The 17,858-nt window shown below is 35.2% G+C and overlaps 1 protein-coding gene and 1 pseudogene across 2 annotated transcripts in view; both read left to right on the top strand.

Moving 5' to 3' along the window:
• The window catches only part of BOLL (boule homolog, RNA binding protein), a 53,924-nt gene that overhangs the window by 31,100 nt on the left and 4,966 nt on the right, over positions 1 to 17,858 (top strand).
• LOC306656267 (solute carrier family 2, facilitated glucose transporter member 3-like) lies at positions 13,738 to 17,593 on the top strand (annotated as a pseudogene). The gene is made up of 2 exons (XR_013766616.1): positions 13,738 to 14,039; positions 14,163 to 17,593. The product of XR_013766616.1 is annotated as a solute carrier family 2, facilitated glucose transporter member 3-like (transcript).

The following is a 17,858-nucleotide window of genomic DNA, read 5'->3' as shown; positions in this document are numbered from 1 at the left end:
TATTGTGTTGAAATGTATATAACTTAAGATTTACCATTTCAATCATTTTGAAGTATACAGTTCAGTGGCATTGATTACATTCATAGTGCTATACAAATTGTCACCATTATTTCCAGACATTTTTCCATTACAAAATAGAAACTCTGCTTTCCTTTTTCTCCCCTCCCCCAGTCCCTGGTAACCATTAATCTACTTTCTGTTTATGAATTTTCCTATTCTAAATATTTCATGTTCACAGATTTTTATCTGTTATTGACACATAACATTTTTGAGGAGAAGAAAACAATCAGTGATCTCCTCTTCCTGTTTGTGAATGTTTCCATGCTCCATAAATCAGGCCAAATAATGATAGCCTAATTAGATCCATGTATTTATTCAGTATATTTTGGCTATCTACTCTGTAGCAGGGAATTCCTCCTATTCCTTTATGATGTAATTTCTTAGTAAAACTATTGCATCATTTTGTTAGAGAAACAGATTTTATCTCCAGTAAAGAACTACAGATTGATTAACTGTTGAGAGGGGAATGTAAATTTTGTGTGTATTGTAGTTCGGTGAGGAAAGGGGGATACTCTGCAATAAAATGATGGATATTATTTCACACTCAAATTCATGCTTATGATCCATCATATTTGTTGAACTCAAACCAAGACAATCTACATTAAAGTAACTCCCCACTTGTGTCCCCTCAGCCCATCATTACTCACTGCCATAACTACTTATTGCAGCCCTTCACTGCCTTTAACTACTCTACTGTGAACATCAAATAAAACCACAATTTTGGTCTCATGTCAAAAAAAATCTACAGTGTTATAAACCTTATTTATAGAAACTTCATTTTTAGTATTGTTAGAAAACCTAAAACATATTTCCTCTAATGCTAACATTTTCTCCAAATATACTTCTCCAGAAATAGCCGATACTGCTATACTATATTAAATGTTTCAGTTATTTTCAGTTACTGAACAAGACAGAGAGAGAGAAGAGGTATCATAATTAATTGAAGTTGTACTGCTCAAACAAATAGAGGATGGAGTGGTGAGTGGTACTGGAATAGGAGAAATTTCCAAAGAATGTTAATGTTAAACATTCTTCATTTAAATTTAATTAGTCTACCTTAGGAGTATATACTTCTTTAAATTTTCTTAGATTTGTGAGTAGTTAGCAGCATAAATGTATCTTACTCATTTTAGTCATATGAAAATTACTAATTTCACTTTTGTTGGAAATGGAAAAAGAAAAATTGAATACATTTTCAAAGTCAAAATTAAAACACAGGACTGTTGTACAATTTTGTACTTCTTTTTTATTTTTTAATAAAAGGTGAAGTGTTGTATGCATTTTATACTATTTCCCCATAAGTGATTTAATGGCCCTCAGTAGAAAACAATACCCCACTCAGGGACAGAAACTCCAAAACCATTTCTTCAGTTTTCTAGAACTGTACAACCCTGTAGAAATGCTTTACATATTATACAAGTTTTACTGTGTGGCAAATTATCCACTTTTTCTTACAGTGTCTTTGTATTATAGCATGTAAATCTTAATATGTGAATGTTGTTATATCATTAGAAAACAATCTTTTTGTAAAACATATTAAACTGATTTAAAATATTAATGAACATTTGAAACATTAACCCTTTTCTTCCTTTGCAAGTTTCCCCGGTACAAAAAATCTTGATGACTTTTAAAATAGAAGGGTGAAAATATTCTTTATATAATTTGAACCTATTATTTTTATGTCACATTTAAAACTAATGGAAAGATTGATCAGTGAGTACCAAAGTTACATTAAGATAGTAGTAAAAAGTTCTGATGTGCTTTTGCACAGTTAGGGTGACTACAAATGAACAATAATGTACAATGTATTTCAAAAAAAAACTAGAAGGAAATGTTTTGAATGTCCTCATAAAGAAATGTTATGTGTTTGATGAGATAGATTTGTTTAACTTGATTTAAACATTACAAAATGTGTACATTTATCAAAATGTCACATGGTACCAGCAATTATATGTAAACTTTTTATGTTTTATTTATCAGTTAAAATAAACATAATTTAAATTTTTAAAGGATATATAACCTTAAAAACTCTGATTATAATTTTGTGAATATTAATTTAGGCATTCCCAAATTAGGAATTTCAGATATCAAAACTACCTTAAAGCAACAAATCTAATCAATAAAATAGAGATCTTACATAAATCTGAAAGCACAACTCTAACTGCTTATATAGTAGTTTGCCAGAATCTATTCATTGACTATAAGCCACAGACTTCATATTCTATCAAATCACATATCAAGAAAAACAAATACAGAGAAGACCAATGTAGATAGTAATATTGTATTAATTGAGTTATCATTCTCTAATTCAATAGTCACATCATATACAGAGTTAAAGTTAAAGACAATAGTGCACTGGGGTTGTAGCTCAGTGGTACAGCATTTGCCTGGCATATGAGAGGCACTGGGTTCAGTCTTCAGTACCACATATAAAAAAAATAAAGGTATTATGTCCACCTACAACTAAAAATATTTTTTTTTAAAAATTGACAATAAAGCAAGTCACAAATTGTCAAAATTAACCCACTAGACTAGACTATTAGATGGAACTAAAGGAAAATGTGCACCTGAGCCTTTGTGAATTATTATGTTTTTAAGATAATTATCAAATCTCAACATATGAAGGGTATGAATGGAGAATTGTAAACTGTTTTCTTACAGTGTTTTGCATTTTTTACATTACTGTATGTTTCTAAAAAATGTTGTTATGAGAAATGAGATAATGAAAACTGAGGGAATTATCATGGAGTTCAACTGAGATATTGAAAATTGAGGAAAATATCATTTGAGCTCAAGTTTAAGTTAAATATATATTTTATTTAACTCCCGTGTATACTAGCTATCCATGAAAACATATGACTATTAAAGATAATACTGAGCCCTAACTAAAGCACTGACTTGAATGAAAAGCACAACAAGTAATCTGTATACCTCTTCATCCTTTGGAAAGGCAGTGTAATTCAGAAGAAAATTGGAAAGGGATCTGAACTACCACCATACCCTACTTCTAGCTCAGAAACTTAGAATATACACACACTTAAAAATTAGCAACCATCTCTAGTTTACAATTAGATTCCACTACCAATGTCTACTTCCCAACCATTTCCTTATTTTGGCATCATTGGTACTCCTTATAAAACAATTTAGAGATTAAAATTTCCTTGAGTTCAGTAAAAACTAAGGGTAGAAAAAGACAAATATAAAGTATTATATTCTTCTAGAGCGCAGAGACAGGAAAAGCCTGTGATTTGCAGCTTCTAGTGTAACAGGAAGTTATAAATTTTTATGTGCTCTGTGTAGTCAGACGTTACAGAGTATCAGATTCTCATCTTTCTCTATTTTTACTCATAGAGAACTAGGCAACAGAAGCAAAAACCTAATCAAGCACTAGAAATTGCATAGGTTCTAGGTGTATTAGGCCTCCTTCTTGATATAAATATAAGATACTAAAGAGAATCAAGGGCTTATTAAAGGCTTATTCCAATCTTTTGGAATTATCATACATAGATCTCCATTCAAGGATAAGGAAAAAAATATACGCTACGTGGGTCCTATGAAAAAATACTTGTATAAGGTACTACATTCAAGGCAAGGATGAATAGCATAGACAGATGTTCCTCAACTTAAAATGAGGTTACATCCCAAAAAACACATTGTAAGTTGAAAATATGTCAAAAATGCCTTTAAGAGAACCAAGATGGCATAGACAAAGTAGGCTGCATATCTCAACCCCTCTGTAGTTTGAAATCAAAGTAGTGAGAACAGCTGATTGAAGAGGTGATTGACAGAGGGAATTCACTGATTCACAATATTGGAAGGTCAGAGACTTGGAGGGACTCAGAAATTCTGGTTACTGGAAGAAAAAACAGGAAAGAATTTGTTAACTTGGAACTAGCACCTGCACAATCAGGGTAGGTCTAGGAAGATGAGTACCAAAGAAAGAAAGAGGAAGAGGCAAAGTTAACAAGCTTACTTCAGAAACAGTGGTAGAAGAGAAAGTCAGACTGAGACAAGAGCTGCAAAGCCACCTGGTGTTGGCAAAGTACTCCACTTGTCTCAGTTTGTTGGTGGAGAAATGTGGTAGGCATTTTTTCAGAGACCAATTCTAAGTTTACAACTCAGGAAGCAATTAAATCTCTATATTTTCATCCCATTTAGAAATGTCAGTTAATAATATCATAGGGAACACCTTTGAAGTGGGCCAGCCAAGTAGACTGTGACATAGGATTGCTGCAAGCTGAAGGCTGCAGGAGACAGCGGGGTTACGTATGCAACAGAAGTGAAGTAGAGCCTAGCAGAGTATACCATACTTCCAGGGGAGTGCAGCATCTAGGGAGTAGTACATGTGCCTCTGGAGGTCGGGAAGCTCCACCAAGCACTTCTGCCAGAGAGGGCAGTGTCTACATAGTAGTGCAGACCTCTATCACCAGCCACTGCTATGCCCCTGCCACTGGAAGCCTCCCCATGCCATATCCAGCCATATCCTCACTCTAACTGCCACCCTGTGCCCTGCCACCCAAGCTGCTGCTTCACATCTGAGCTCCCAGCCTGCCCCATTATTCTATACCTGTGCTCCCTTACCCAAAGCATTGACACCTACAAGGGTGAACCCACATCTATTTTTATTATTGGAAGAACCCATGAAAAAGATGTCTTCTCCACTTTAAATATCTCTAGGAGAGAACTATATAATTGTTGTTGCATTAGCTGTTTTGTATAAAATGTTTTCTTGGGTCTTCCCTCATTTATTTTTTCAAGGTACCAACTAAATTTATATATTCTTTCAATTAATTTTTTTCTCAATACCTCTTCTTTCTCATCTCCATCCTCCTCCATTATTTCTTTCCGCATTTTTTCTTTTTTCCCTTATTATGATATAATTTAGTATTAAGTATTTTGTCATTAATCCTTAATGTTTCAGCCTTTTATGTTTTTTCACCCACTTTATCATTGGTTAGTAGAGTTGTAGATATCATTAGCATGTGTTGATATATAGTTTGCTATAAAATTACCCACTCTTACTGGTAGATGGTTGCTCTCTCCTCAAAGCAGTCTTGGTAATTGAACTTCACTTTGAATACTCTGGTTAAAATGTTGACATTAAGATAGACTCCAAGCCCAAAGCTTCTTTTAAAGAGATAGCTGCTCATTAAAATACCCTCACTTAAAAGAGGAAGAGGACTCCATCACAACAGATGCACAAATATAGGATCTCAGGAAACATGAAGAGATAAGCCAACAGGATACCTCCAAAAGCCCCCAACAACTGACTTCACAGACATTAAAGTGAATGAAATGAATTTCATGACTGCTTTTTCTATTTCTATGAAGAAGGTCATCGTAATTTTAATAGGAATGCATTAAATCTGTATAGTGCTTTCAGTAGTATGGCTATTTTGATAGCATTAATTCTGCCTATTCAAGAACGTGGGAGATCTTTCCATCTTCTAAGGTCTTCTTCGATTTCTTTCTTTAGAGTTCTGTAGTTTTCATTGCAGAGTTCTTTCACCTCTATGTTAGATTGATTTCCAAGGGTTTTTTTTTTTTTTTTTTTTTAGGCTATTCAATTGATTCAGCATTGGTGTATAAGAACACAATTGATTTATGGTGTTAATTTTATATCCTACTACTTTGCTAAATTCATTTATGAGTTTTAGAAATTTTCTGTGGAGTTTTTTTGGGTTTGCTAAATATAGAATCATGTCATCAGCAAATAAGGATAGTTTGAGCACTTCCTATTCAGATCCCTTTAATTTCTTTCTTTTGCCTAATTGTTCTGACTAGAGTTTCAATGACTATCTTGAATAGAAGTGGTGAAAGAGGGGCATCCTTGTCTTGTTCCAGTTTTTAGAGGGAATGCTTTCAGTTTTTCTCCATTTAGAATGATGTTGACCTTGTATTTAGCATAGATGGCTTTTACAATGTGGAGATATGTTCCTACTGTCCCTAGATTCTCTAGTGTTTTGAACATGAAGGGGTACTGTATTTTGTCAAATGCTTTATCTGCATCTATTGAGATAATCATGTGATTCTTGTCTTTAAGTCTATTGATGTGATAAATTATATTTATTGCTTTCTATATGTTAAACCAAACTTTCATCCCTGGGATGAACCCCACTCCATCATAGTGTGCTATCTTTTTAATATGTTTTATATGCAATTTTCCAGTATTTTATTAATTTTTGCAACAGTGTCCATGAGGAATATTGGTCTGAAGTTTTCTGTCCTTGATGTATCTTTGTCTGGCTTTGGTATCAGTGAAACTAGCTTCATAGAATGAGTTTATAAGGGTTCTCTCTTTTTATATTTCATGGAATAATTTGAGGAGGACTGGTGTTAGTTCTTTTTTGAAGGTCTGGTAGAATTCCCTTCATGAATCTGTCTGGGAGCTGAAGAAATAGCTTGTGTTGGAGAGCGCTCGCCTAGCATGTGCAAGGACCTGGTTCAAATCCCCGGACCCTCAGAGGGGAGAAAAAAAAAAAAAAAAAAAAAGAATCTGTCTGGTCCTGGGCTTTTTTTGTTGGTAGGCTTTTGATGGCATCTTCAATTTCATTGCCTGAAATTATGTGTTTAAATTTTCTGTCCTCCTGATTGAATTTGGGTAGATCATATGTCTCTAGAAATTTGTCAGTGTCTTCAAGATTTTCTGTTTTATTGGAGCATAAATTTTCAAAATGTGCTGGACAAAGAATACAAAACATTGGTTGCTAAAATTATCAATGAATTAAAAGAAGTTCTAAGGCTTGTGAATTAAGGGAGAAAATGCAGGATATGAAAGAGCATTTTAATATTTAATAAAGAAATAGAGATTCTGGAAAAGAAACAGAAATTTTGGAAATCAAAGACACCATAAGTCAAAAATTAAGTTGAAAATCTCTTATCAAGTAGTAGACAGAATTTCAAACCTTGAAAACAAGGTAGATACTCTGAAACAGAGAGTATTAAAGAAAAAAAGAAGCAATGGTTAGAATATCCAAGAACTCTTGAACAAAATTAAGAGAACTAACTTAAGACAAGTATTAAGAAGCAAAGATATAGGCTAATGGTATTGACAGCCTAATAAGTTAAATATTAGCAGAAAAAATTCCAAAATTTGGGAATGATATGGACATTCAGATACTGGAGGTATTCAGAACCCCAATAGATAAGAAAAGAACTTCTTCATGACATATTATAATTAAAATGCCAAAACCCCAGAAAAAGGAAAAATTTTAAAAACTACAAGAGAAAAATACCAGGTCACCTAGATGAAAAACAATCAGAATAACTACAGATTTCTCAGCAGAAATCCCAAAGACTAGGATGACTTGAAACTATGTATTACAAACCCTAAAGGAAAATAACTGGCCCTACACATTGGTACATGCCTGTAATTTGAGCAATTTGGGAGGCTGAGACAGGCAGATTGCAAGTTCAAGATCAGCCTCAACAACTTTGTGAGGCCCTAAGCAACTTAGTGAGGCCCTGTCTCAAAATAAAAAGTAAAAAGGGCTGGGAATGTGGCATAGTCATAAAACCTCTGGGTTCAATCACTAGTACCAGTACCAAAAAGAAAAGTATTTCCAGCAAAGCTATCCTTCAAGATTGAAGTAGAAATAAAAACTTTCCAAGAAAAGCATAAACTGAAATAATTTATGACTACTAAGCCAGCCTTTCAAAAGATACTTAAATCCTAGAGAGATAAAACAAAAACAATCAAGGGAGCTTGAAAAAGAATAAATCTCATTAGAAGAGCAGATAAGCAAATGAGAATTTGGGCTGAATCAAATATTAGAAATAAATAAAAACAGCAGGAAGTTTCTATAACATTTCTATAACAACACTAAATGTATCTCAGTTCTCCAATTAAAAGACAGACAAGCAAGTACTTTCAAGTAGATAAAGGGGAATGAGAGAAGGGGATGGGGATGGGAATAGGTAAGACAGTAGAATGAATCAGACATTACTTTCCTTCGTTCATATATGAATACACAACCAGTTTAACTCCACATCATTTAAAACTGAAAGAATGAAAAGCTATAATCCATGTATGTATAATATGTCAGCATACATTCTACTGTCATATATAACTATACAGAACTAATAAAAAATAAATTAAAAAGACATACAGGCAGATTGAATTAAGAAAACATTTAATTATATGTTGCCTTCAAGAAACAGACTTCATAGGCACAGACAGCCACAGACTGAATGTGAACAGATGGAAAATGATATTCCATGCAAATGCAACTTGAAAGCAAGCAGGAGTAGCTACTCTCATATCCAATAAAGCAGACTTCAAGCCAAAATTAGAAGAGACAAAGAAGGCCACTACATACTGGTAAAGGGAGAAATTCAACAGAACAGTAAATATTTATGCCCCAAATGTTGGTGTATCTAATTATGTGAAAAGCACTAGGCATATAGACTGAGATAGATCACAGTACAGTACAGTAATACTGGATGATTTCAGTACACCTCTTTCATCAGTAGATAGACCATCCATACATAAATATCAGCAAAGATACTGCAGACTTATACTATAGATCAAATGAACTTCACAGACATCTTCAGAATGTTTCATACAGCAAGAGTTGAATATATGGAACTTTCTCCAAAATAGATCATATTTTAAGCCACAAAGTAAGTCTTAGTAAACACAAAAAAAGTTGATATAATTCCTTGCATCTTTCAGGTCATAATGGAATGAAATTAGAAATCAACAGCAGGAAAAACTATAGAAATTATATAAACTCAATGGAGATCAGAAAATGATTTAAATGATGAATGGGTCATCAGAGAGGAGAAATGTTTAAATCTTGGAATAAAATGAGAATAGAAACACAGCATAATAGAATCTCTGACAGTGAAGGCAGTTTGAAGAGGAAGGTTTTTAAGTATGAGTGCCTACATAGAACAGTCACAAAGATTCCCAAATAAATAGCCTAACAGTGCATCTCTAGGTTTTGGAAAAACAAGGATAAATCTTTCCCAAAACTAGTAGAATAAAGTTCGAGGGAAAAAAAGGAAGTATCATCACAGACATTTCAGAAATACAGAGAATCATTAGAGAATATTTTGAAAATGTATATTTCAATAAACTAGAAAATCCAGAAGAAATGGATAAATTTCTAGACATATGATCTTCCAAAATTGAACCAAGAAGTTATAGAAAACCTAAACAGACCAATAGCAAGCAATGAGATGAAAGCAGTAATAAAAAGCCTTCTGAGAAAGAAAAACTCAGGACCAGAGGAATTCACAGCTGAATTTCACCATGTCTTTAAAAAAGAACTAATGCCAATACTCCTAAACTCATTCCACAAAATAGAACATTCCCAAATTTATTCTTATAAAATCAGCATCCCCCTGATACTAAAATCAGATAAAGACACATGAAGGAAAGTAAGGAACAATATCCTTGATGAACATAAATGCCAAAATCCTTAATAAAATATGGCAAATTGTATTCAATAGCACATTAAGAAAATTACATACCATATTCAAGATGGTTTCATTCCAGGGATGCAAGGTAGGTTCTGTATGCAAATCAATAAACATAATTCATCACATAAATAAAACCAAGGACAAAAATCACATGATCATTTCAATAGATGCAGAAAAGGCCTACAACAAAAATTCAGCACCCATTCATTATAAAAACCCTGAGGAAAATAAGGGTGGAAGGAACTTACCTCAACATCATAAATACTAAACATGACAAACCCAAAGCCCAACATCATACTGAATGGGGAAGAACTGAAAACATTTTGTCTAAAACAGGAATAAGAAAAAGGATGTCCACTCTCACCACTCTTATCAATATTGTTCTTGAAATTTTAGCCAGAGCAATTAGACAAAAGAGGAAAAGATACAAATAGGAAAAGAAGTCAGTTATTATTGTTTGCAAATATGATCTTTCACTTAGATAATCCCAAAAGTTCCACCAGAATATTTCCAGAATTGATAAACAAATTCAGCAAAGTAGCAGAGTATAAAATTAACATACAAAAATCAACAGCTTTTCTACACACCAATAATGAATCTACTGAGAAAGAAATCAGGAAAACAATTCTATTTAAAATAGCCTAGAAATAAATCTAACCAAAAGGTGAAAGATCTCCACAAATAAAATTATAGAAAACTGAAAAAAGATGGAAAGTACCTCCATGTTCTTGGAGAGGCAGAATTAATATTGGTAACATATTCTACAGATTCAATGAAATTCCCATCAAAATACCAATGACATTCTTCACAGGTCTAAAAAAAATAGTTCTAAAATTATTATAGAAGAATGAAAAACCCAGAATAGCCTAAACAGTTGTGAGCAAAAAGAGCAATGCTGGAGGAATCACAATATCCAATTTTAAATTATAACATAAAACTATAGTAAGAAAAATAGCATGGAACTCACATAAAAATAAACGGATCAATGAAATAGATAACAGAGAGACAAATCCACATATATACAGATATCTAATCCTTGAGGTCTCAAAAAACACATCAGAGAAAAGATGAACTTTTTAACAAATGGTGCTGAGAAAACTGAATATTCATATGTAAAAGAATGAAATTAGATCCCTATCTCTTATCCTGCAGAAGAGTCAACTCTATATGGATCAAAGATCTGGAAGTAAGACCAGAAACTTTGCAATGCTAGAATAAAACATAGGGTCAACACTTCAACATATAGGTACAAGCAACAACTTCTTCATTAGGAGTCCTAAAATTAATAAATGGGATGGCATCAAATTAAAAGGCTTCTGCACATCAAAGGAGTAAATCAAAGAAAGATTCTACAGAATGGGAGAAGATATGCCAGTTACTCTTCCAACAGAGGATTAATATCCAAAATGTATAAAGAACTCAAAGAACTTAACGGCAAAAAACCCGATCAATAAATGATCAAGTGAACTAAGCAGATGCTTCTCAAAAGAAATGCAAATGACCAAAACAACACATGAAAAGGTGTTCAACATTTTTAGCAATCAGGGAAACGCAATCAAAACTATACTCCAGTTATTAGAAGGGCAGTCATCAAGAATACAAATAAATAGTGGAATACAAATAATAAATATGTGGAGGGAAAAGGTATGTCCACACAGTGTTGATAGGACTGAAAATTAGTACAACCACTGTGGAACTCACTATGGAGAGTCCTCAAAAGACTAGGAATGGGATCGCCATATGACCCAGATATTCTATACATTGGTATTTATTCAAAAGTACAAAAGTCAGCATGCTATAGCAATACATGCATTCCAATGTTTATACAGTGCACTTCACAATAGCCAAGTTAAGGAACCAGGCTAGGTGTCCACCAATAGAAGAATAGAAGACAAAAATGTGATATATACATACAATGGAGTTTTATGCAATCATAAAATATGAAATTAATATCGTTTGCAGGAAAATGAATAGAACTGTAGAACATCATGTTAAGTGAAATAAGCCAGACTCAGAAAGTCAAGATTCATATGTTTTCTCTTATATTTGGAAACTAGGGAAAAAACAAGGGAAAGGGGATCTCATGACAGTAGCAGGGAAACAAAGTAGAAAAAGGGAATCACATGTGGAGAGGAGGGAAGGGCAAAGGGAAGTACTGAGGAATGGAATTGACCAAATTTTGTTATGTGCATGTACAAATATTCAAAGTAAATTCCACTATTATGTATAATTATTATGTGCCAATAAATATTTAAAAATAAAAGCTAAAAAAGTATTTAATATACCTATCCTACCAAACCTCAGAGCTTAGCAACATGGTACACTGTAGAGTATCAGTCATACACTTGTTATTATAGGGCTTACTGTGATCTGTGGCTTGTTGCTGATGACTGCCTATTCAGTTTCTCGTGAATGCATACCACTTTTCCACCATCTTAAAAAATCATAAGTCAGACCACTGGAAATCATTACCTATATATCCCAGCTCAATCAGATTCTCTAAAAGAATTAGGGAATTAAATTTTTAATTAAGTTCATAATTTAATTGCTACTCTTAAGAAAATATATAGAGTTGCATCTTATTGCCTTTGCTTTCACTAAGATATTGAAATCAAGTCTAAATTGGCCTTAAGATATTCAAGCCAAATATTACATCACTTTAGATACTTGAAATGTTAAAGATAATAGAATGTGAAAGAAGGGACCTATATACTGTCCTGAATATCTTTGTAACAAAGAGCGAGACATCCTTATTCTTGATGGTATTATATAATAATCACTGGACCAATCACTTATATTTAATCTTTGAGTTCAAGGAAAGAGATACTAAGATTCTGCATTGAGTTTTAATCTAATCCAAAGATACACATATGCACACACACACTTCAAGAGTCTGTGTATTACAATACAACATGTTTCCCTTATAATCTTTTATGTATTTTATGTAGTTAAGAATTTTATTCTAAGAATAATTCTGATAGGCCACAAGAAACTGCCAAAAGGGCCCATTGTACACCTACATAAAACAGTTAAGAACCTCTGTGTTAAAGTCACTTCATTTTATTGGTAACAAATTTTTACAAGGACAAATGTCTTTAGCTACATGTTCCTAATTCTAAAAGAACTTTGTAGTCTTCCGTACTGATTATGGTAATTCAAATTAAACAAGTGTATGTAGGCAACAAGTTGATGAGTAATAATATCTGATATGGCAAACATAATTTACCACGTTAAATAAATAGAGTTCTACAACAAACATTCTAACAAATGTAGCTTTCTGTAAAAAGCACGGATAGTCTCAGTGTCATAAGGTCAAATCCTTCAAAGTATAAAAACTTACATTTTTAAAAAGAATGAAATCCCATCATTTGCAACTCCATGGGTAGAACTAGAGATCATTATATTATGGCAGATTATAAATCTGGCACAGAAAGCCCAGTATTTCATTATCTCACTCAAAGGTAAAATCTGAAAGAGTTGATATCATAGAAATTGAGAATAATGATGGAGGCCAGCGGGGAGTAGAGATGGGGGAAAGGTGAGGAAATGCCGATTGATGGGGACCAAGGTACAGTTAGATAGAAGTGAGAAGTTCTTCTGTGCTATTGCACAGTACAGTGATTGTAAATACCCATAATGTAATATACATTTCAAAAAGATCAAAGAAGTTTGAAAGTTTTCACCATAAAGAAATTACACGTTTGAGGGCCACATGCAGTGGCACACGCCTGTAATCCCAGTGGCTCAGAAGGCTGACAAGGCTGACACAGGAGGATCACCAAGTTCAAAAGCCAGCCTCAGCAACTTAACCAGGCCCTAAACAACTTAGCAAGACCCTGTATCCAATAAAATATAAAAAGGACTAGAGGTGTGGCTCAGTGATTAAGTGCCCCTGGGTTCAATCCCTGGTACAAAAAGAAAAAAATAAAGAAAAGAAATTATAAATGTTTGAGGAGGTAAGTATGCTTAACACAATATATACATGTATTGAAACATTTCATGGTACCTTATTAATATGTATATACTTTTTAAGTTTTTATGTATCAGTTTAAAATAAACTAAAATAATCCCAATAGATGGGCAAAATATTTAAACAGACAAGTATCAAAAGAAAAATACAAGCAACCATCAAATATATGAAAAAAAGTTCAACAGCCCTAGAATCAGAAATGCAAATCAAAACTACATTGAGATTTAACCTCAATCCAGTTATAATGTCAATCATCAAGAATACAAATTATAGGAGATGCTGTATTGGTGAGAGTGAGTGCCGATTGCTCCTGAAGACCTGAAGAGAACTTGGCTGCCGAGAAGGACATTTTGAAGGTTTTGTTGGCTGGAAGAGGTGTCTCTGGAATTCCATCCCTAGATCTTTCTTTGGGATTTGAAGAAAACTAAATTAGGACCATGGGGACACAGAAGGTGACCCCATCTCTGATCTTTGCTATCTCTGTGGCTACAATCAGCTCTTTCCAGTTTGGCTACAACACTGGAGTCATCAATGCTCCTGAGACTATCATAAAAGGCTTTCTCAACTACACTTTGGAAGAGAGGTTAGAAGACCTTCCCAGTACGACATTGCTCACAAGCCTTTGGTCCTTGTCTGTGGTCATCTTTTCTGTTGGTGGTATGATGGGCTCCTTTTCAGTTGGACTCTTTGTCAACTGCATTGGCAGGCGCAATTCAATGCTTATTGTCAACCTGTTGGCCATTGCTGGTGGCTGCCTCATGGGGTTCTGCAAGATTGCTGAGTCAGTTGAGATGTTAATCCTGGGTCGCCTGATTATTGGCCTTTTCTGCGGACTCTGCACAGGTTTTGTGCCCATGTACATTGGAGAAGTGTCACCCATGCTCTGTGGGGTGCCTTTGACACTCTCAACCAGTTGGGGATCATCATTGGGATTCTGGTGGCTCAGATCTTTGGTCTGGAATTTATCCCGGGCTCTGAAGAACGGTGGCCTGTGCTGTTGGGCTTAACAATCATTCCAGCTATCCTACAAAGTATAGCTCTTCCATTTTGCCCTGAAAGTCCTAGATTCTTGCTCATTAACAGAAAGGAAGAGGAGAATGCTAAGAGGATCCTCCAACGGTTGTGGGGCACACAGGATGTGAACCAAGATATTCTGGAGATGAAAGAAGAGAGTGTTAGAATGTCACAAGAAAAGCAAGTCTCTGTGCTGCAGCTCTTTAGATCATCCAGCTACCAACAGCCCATCCTCATTTCCATCGTGCTCCAGCTCTCGCAGCAGCTCTCTGGGATCAGTGCTGTGTTCTATTACTCAACAGGAATCTTCAAGGACGCAGGTGTTGAGGAGCCAATATATGCCACCATTGGAGCAGATGTGGTTAACACTATTTTCACTGTAGTTTCTCTGTTTCTGGTGGAAAGGACAGGAAGAAGGACTTTACATATGATAGGCCTTGGAGGGATGGCTGTCTGTTCCATCATGATGACTATTTCTTTGTTATTGAAGGATGAAAATGATTCGATGAGCTTTGTCTGTATCACAGCTATCTTGGTCTATGTGGCCTTCTTTGAGATTGGACCAGGCCCCATTCTGTGGTTTATTGTGGCTGAACTCTTTGGACAGGGACCATGCCCAGCTGCCATGGCAGTGGCTGGTTGTTCTAACTGGACCTCCATGTTTTTAGTTGGACTGCTCTTTCCCTCAGCTGCAGTCTATTTGGGAGCCTATGTTTTTCTTGTGTTTGCCACTTTCCTCATTATGTTCCTGATCTTCACCTTCTTCAAAGTCCCTGAGACTCGAGGCAGGACTTTTGAGGATATTGCACGGGCCTTTGAAGGGCAGGTTAATAAGTCCAATAGATCTGGGAAAGGCTCCGTGGTGGAGATGAACAGCATCCCACCTATTAAAGAGAACACCACCAATGTCTAGTCAGACCTCCTTCCACCTCCCTCTCAACAGAGAAAGCAACCGCTACCTGAATAGGGAGAGAAACTTCATCAGGATGAACCCAGGACTGCTTCCGAATGCTGCTACTTGATTCCCTACTCATCCCACACACTCCTGAACACTCAGATGAACCCAGTGCTGGGGTTAGTCAGATCTTCAATGCTTTTTAAATACTTCATTTCTTGGACATTCTCTCCTGTTTAGGAGAGACCAAGTGAAACTACCTTCATTTCAGGAGGGATTGGCTGCTGGCATATGACAACTTTGCCAGCTCTTCTTCCCTTAGGTTCTGAGAATTGCCTCACTGGGGCACATAGGGGTGCAGTTCCCCCAACGTCAGACTTGTCAGGAAGCAGATATACATAGAGTGTGGAGGGTTGTGGGGAATTTAACAAGAGCACCTTCCTCATTTTCATACAGCTCTGCCCAGAAAAGTAACTTGAGTTTTATTTATCTTCTGGTTTTATTGCATAAATATTTTTTAAGTATAAAGTAATTTTACCAAATAATGAAAGCATAAGGAAATAAAGGTTAGAGGGAGCTGTTTAAAGAGAGGTTACAGAGCAAAGAAGATTTGCTATTAGAGAGGATAAGGTACAAGAAGGAAGAATGGAGGAAGAAATGTTTGTTGGTGGAGGGTATGTGATATGGTGCCTGAAGTCTGCATGTTGTCTAATGACAATGTGTTTCAGATGGAAACTTAGTTTAATTTCTCAGAAGAGTCATGTGCCTGTATAAAAAAAGCTACTGGTTTCCTTTGGGACTTTTCTTTAAGATTGTAGTTTATAGTATTACTTGAAATCTAATGGTTACTAAGATGGATGTTATAGTTAATGGCAGTTGATGCATTTTAATTTTGGATGGAGTCCAGAGAAGGGAGGGGTATTTGCAGAAAGCTTTCTTCCCTTCCCAACCACTTTCTTAATCTAAACAACTCCTTCTCCTGATAGTGGACTCATGTTTTAAGTAACTCCATTACCTATCTGGTGGCAGAGCCCTCCAAATGAAAAACCTAAAAAAATTGGTTCCTGCTAGATGTTCAGTATTTCTCCATTTTGTTAAGATTTTATATGTTTTAACTTTTTTTTAAAGGGATTCAAAGGAAAATGTTTATAGCTAACTTGGAATTTGTAAACTCAGCTCTGGGAAAGGTTTTTTGTTTTTTTTTAAACAATGCTTATCTAGTTTCAGTATGTTGTTGCTCTAAGGTCATGGCATGCCTATCTGTGTCTGTTACATGTCAAATTACCCTTATTACCATGTTACCCTGATACTATATCAGGTACCCTTAGGGGACTTGAATCTTTCTGATAGACACATTTGAAATAGTATGAGTAAATGTACAGTGTAGCCCACACTTGAGAATATGAATGTATGTGCACTGTCACTTTGCTCTGGTTAAAAGTAGTTTATTGTTTGTTCCTATAGCCTTCTTTGAATACATTGTATTAAAACTCATCCCTATGTATATAGGTAACACTGCCTCAGCTGGGTGGAACTTTAGATTCAGGTTCATCTGGCTACCTTTCCCTATTGGAGTTGGGGAGAACTTCTACATCTTGAGATTGAGGATGTAGGGCTCAACCTCACTACACATGGAAGGGACAATGGGAATAGGAAAGAGTGTAAGATCAGGGCATTTGACTCTTGGGGACATTGGATATGGGGAGAAGGAGGCATTGTTTTAAGAGAAACAAAGGAGGACTTGATTCTAACTGGAGTGTTTCAGAGGGTTATACATGGTGAGATTTACTCCTGCCCCATACAGGTCCTGGACACCTCCACAACCATCTCCTAATTCCCCAGTGCATTTCTAAGTGGAGACTGACCCTGAGGACACACCCTCTCTTCCCTTTTTCATACGTTGCCTGATCCCCCCCTTGTCCCACTTTGGTGCTTGCATGTCAGATCCTTTAGCCAAACCCTTGCATATAACAGTATTTTATTCCCCAGTTCTCATCAGTCCCTCTGGTCATTGAACCTTTGGATGCAAACTCACATAACTATGGAGTAGCCCTTTGTTGGAAAAGGGGACTTCTCAGACTTCTTCTGACTCCTCTATGAGTTGGCAGTTACGCAGGGTAGAACTTTTCCCACTTTTCAGTGACCAGGTTGTGAATATTTCCATATGAATTTTCTATTAATGTTATTGTGGTTCTTTGTTTTGAAATAAAAATTCTGAATGTACAAAATAAAAAGAATTACGATCAACATATTATAGGAATACAAGCACATCAATATTTATAGCAGCACAATTCACAATACTGAAGTTGTGGAACCAGCCCAGGTACCTCTTAACAGATGAATGGATAAAGAAAGTAATACACACATGCACACACACACACACACACATAAATACACATACACACACATATACATACACACTATAGAGCTGTAAAGAAGAGTGAAATTACGGCATTTTCTGGTAAATGGACAGAACCAGAAAACATCATGCTA

Source organism: Sciurus vulgaris (genome assembly GCF_902686455.1).
Source record: "Sciurus vulgaris genome assembly, chromosome: 3".
Lineage (NCBI taxonomy): Eukaryota > Metazoa > Chordata > Mammalia > Rodentia > Sciuridae > Sciurus > Sciurus vulgaris.
The sequence above is the reverse complement of the archived record's forward strand: the minus strand, read 5'-3'. Positions and strand labels throughout refer to the sequence as shown.